The sequence below is a fragment of the Dermacentor variabilis genome, chromosome 9 (genome assembly GCF_050947875.1).
Source record: "Dermacentor variabilis isolate Ectoservices chromosome 9, ASM5094787v1, whole genome shotgun sequence".
NCBI classification, from domain to species: domain Eukaryota; kingdom Metazoa; phylum Arthropoda; class Arachnida; order Ixodida; family Ixodidae; genus Dermacentor; species Dermacentor variabilis.
Window position 1 is genome coordinate 19,333,936 of NC_134576.1, and position 3,994 is coordinate 19,337,929.

The 3,994-nt window shown below is 43.7% G+C and overlaps 1 pseudogene; it reads right to left on the reverse strand.

The window, feature by feature from the left end:
• Positions 1–1,229: 1,229 nt before the first annotated feature.
• LOC142557934 (uncharacterized) lies at positions 1,230–3,758 on the reverse strand (annotated as a pseudogene).
• Between the last annotated feature and the right edge of the window lie 236 nt (positions 3,759–3,994).

Genomic DNA, 3,994 nt, shown 5'->3' on the forward strand with positions numbered 1-3,994 from the left:
CAGCGAATGCTAGTAATGACACGAACTGACACAATGTGCCGTTGACAAGAGAACTGCTATCAAATATATTTTGAATTGGTAATTTCCAAGCAGGCATGTTAAAGTGTTTTGGCCTCAACCTCAATAATTATACCTTTGGCACATATAGGAGCATCTCATATGTTTCTGCAAGAAACCCTCATGCTCCTGAATAAATTATTACGTTGGAGCCTATTATAGTATGCCAATTCGATTCTGCACTCAAGACCACCCGTTATTTGTTCCTTATCATATTCGAGGACGTACAAAGCAGCTTGTGATGTTTTTGTGGGCACCTTAGTCTGTATAAATAAATGTGTCCCAAATTAATGCAGTGCTCTCATCTGTGGTGACATGCCAGTAGGTACGGAAAAGGTACAGAAAAAAAGAATGGTATCTTGTGTGTGTATGAGTTACCCCAAAAAATTTGTTTGCACAAAATGACTCTTAAAGATGTGTCGTATCTTTACTAAGGGTGCATTTTCCTACACTGCCGTATCTTACAGGAAAAAGAAATCAGGCTGGAGGGCTTGACCAAGCTGACTACGACTTCATGGAAAAAAGGATGAAGCATGATCAGTTTATGAAGCAGAAAGACTATGTCATCGAATCGAGGCGCATCACACTGGAGGAACAGCGCCACGCCTGGGAAAAGGAGAAATCTCTTAGGGAAATGGAATTGAAAGAGCAAGAAATGAATCAAAACGCCTTTGACAAGGCGGAGGAAAGACGCATACGATCAGAAGAGCGTGCTGAGGAAAGGCGTCAGAGGGCAGAAGAACGTGCTGAGGAAAGGCGCGAAAGGGCTGAAGAGCGCCGCATGTTTACAGCTCAGCAGCAAAGCTTTACGAGCATCATGGAAAGCATTTTGAACAAAATTAGCACACTGGAAGATGTTGTGAGAAACAACAAATAAAACACTAGATTTTGGCAATGCAATTGCAATAAGAGTGACAAACTCATCTCAAAATTGCACACATGTTGTAACTCAACTTTATTACAGCAGCCACACAAAATAGTGTCGTTGACAGTGAGACTCCACAGAACAGAAAAAGAAAGCTGGCACCAAAGCAACGTTGAAAGCATTGTGCTTCAGACATGTGTCCAGTTAGGCACTAAACATATAAAAACATGACAGCTATTACGAACAATCACTTCTACAAGGGTAAAGGCCACCTGGAAAGCATAATGCCTTATGTGTGAGACAGTACTTCAGTGATGTGGCCTCAGGTACTCATTTAGACTGGGTGGATGTAGTTTAAAGTACTGAGACACCTGGCTGCCGCACAAACACGTGTGACAGTTAGTCAGAATAGTGGCTGCTTTGTACATGTGAGCGACTTCTTGTCGCAGCAATTTCTTACGAACAATCACTTCTACAAGGGTAAAGGCAATCTGGAAAGCATAATGCCTTATGTTTGAGACAGTACTTTAGTGATGTGGCCTCAGGTACTCATTTAGACTGGGTGGATGTAGTTTAAAGTACTGAGACACCTGGCTGCCGCACAAACACGTGTGACAGTTAGTCAGAATAGTGGCTGCTTTGTACATGTGAGCGAATTCTTGTCGCAGCAATTTCTTACGAACAATCACTTCTACAAGGGTAAAGGCAATCTGGAAAGCATAATGCCTTATGTTTGAGACAGTACTTCAGTGATGTGGCCTCAGGTACTCATTTAGACTGGGTGGATGTAGTTCGAAGTACTGAGACACCTAGCTGCCGTACAAACACGTGTGACAGTTAGTCAGAATAGTGGCTGCTTTGTACATGTGAGCAACTTCTTGTCGCAGCAATTTCTGATTTTTTTAAAATCCAGAAACGCAAATTCACTGATGACCTTCCCAAATCCCCATTCAACAGCCTGGCGAACACGACTCATGCTAGTGTTGAATTCCAACTGCGTTGTCGTCAGCGAAGAGCCGCCATAGGGCTTCATTAGGAGTGGCTTCAGTGGGTATGCAGGATCGCCGTATATGACGAACTGGTGGGGCCCCACCAACTTTTCAAGTTTCGCATAGAGGCCACTGCTCTGGAGTATCCCTGCAACAACAACAACAACAACAACAACAGAAAAGGAATTCAACTGACTAACAAAATGAGACAACATCGGTCATGTTAAAATTAGTACTTTAAGTAAACATTTGCCTCACCAACTATTCCTCAAGGGGTCAAGAAAGCTATGTAATAGCAAGTGTGAACATATGCGGAAAACTATTTTAAACATATCGAAGTGAAAAGGGAGGAGAACAAGGCTCAGGTTGGCACCAAAGCAATTTTTGCCCGTACTTACCTTCCTGGACATATATTTATGAAAGAGACAAGCCATTCCAGGTACCTGACTGTCTCCTAAAAATATCAATGCAAAGTTCTTTCACACAAGACACAGGGCAACCTACCTGCATCATGCCGCCTTCCAGGATAAGGGCCGTCAAGTTGGCACACAATGCCATTGGGACACATCACCGACAGGTACTTGAGCATGTGCATCCGCTTATGGCCAGAAAAATAATCGCGTTGGTTCCTTTTGGGTCGGCATATGGGGCGTGCCGTGCCGTCGATAAATGCCCAGCAGTTTGTCAGCGCTGCACCACGGTTCCGGATGGCCTGCAAGACAAAATTAAATGTGATCAAAGCTCAGGCTGTAGTTAAGCGTAAAATGGTATCTGTTCTTTTAATAACCTTTCTTACATAGAACCCTCTGTCGTACATTATATCGCCCATAATGTATACGTACTTAAGTGAAATCTTGTAGCTTGAAATACACAACCTGCGCTGATCACGTGTAACGTAGTCTACATGGCTATTTTATGCGAACCTTGCTGAGGTGATGTGCCGTTCGACCTAAACGGAAGAGGCTAAGATTTCTGCGTCAAAATAATTTTTCGAACAATATGTTGATTATGTGTGACAGATATAACTGCTTTATAGATGTCTTATGTGCGAATATGAGTAGTTCCAGTAATCGCAATGCTCCCGCTTGTTATGGCTATTGTCTTCTCTATTCTATAGCGGCACATGTCGACGGCTTGTGAATTTCTAACTTTCTTATTTCCATCTACCGCTGCAACTTTAGTCCTCGATAAAACAGAAAAGCTGAAATAACAGTGAAAACAAGGCACAGTACCATACAGGGACAAAAAAAATGACGTTGTGTAAACAGACAGCAAAAACATCTGTTCTTGTTTCTGTTCAGTACCAGCACGAGGCTGGTAAAAAAATAAACAGTCAACTTACATTTGCAAACTCTCCAAGGGTGGCAGGACACAGCCAGTCATGGTTGTTGCAGTCTTCAAGCAGATGATGAAACTCGCTTACGATGTAGAAAATAACTTCTGACGCCACACTCGACATCACTGATGAATGCCTGCCGAATATAGTTTCGAGATCACACCACCTGTTTGGGTAGGCAAGGCGTCGAAGCGTAATACACAACGCCTCCCGACCGGGCACAGTTACATTTTGAGCACTCTTCACGGTCTCCGGCAGTTTAAGAGCACGAAACAAGTTATTGAAATCTTCTTTCTCAAATCTAAATTGCTGCCTGAACAGTGAGGGCTCTATGTTGTCAATGTCGAGCAGCCCGCGCTGCGACCGATAGCAAAGCAACTCCGACGTTCTCTCGTGACTGAAGTGGTACTCCAAGTCGTCCAACGAACCATTCAGAAGCTCTCGCTGCGTTTTTGTCATCAACAGGTCATCTATTTCATTCCAGGACAACGTTGACAGCAGGTAACGCTTGCACAACACACTTCCAGACATTGCTGAAACAATGATCGGCACGCATCAATGCACCACACCATGACAACACTGGCTTGGCTGAAATACTCATCTTGGATTGAATTGGCTGCCGCAGTGTTCATACTTCCCGATAGATGGAGCTACGTGGTCCCTCTTGTCGCGCGTCACGTACGTGTAGCTAAAAGCGTTTCAGAGAGCGTGCGCGTAAAGTACGTAGGCTTTTCACGTTTGCGTACG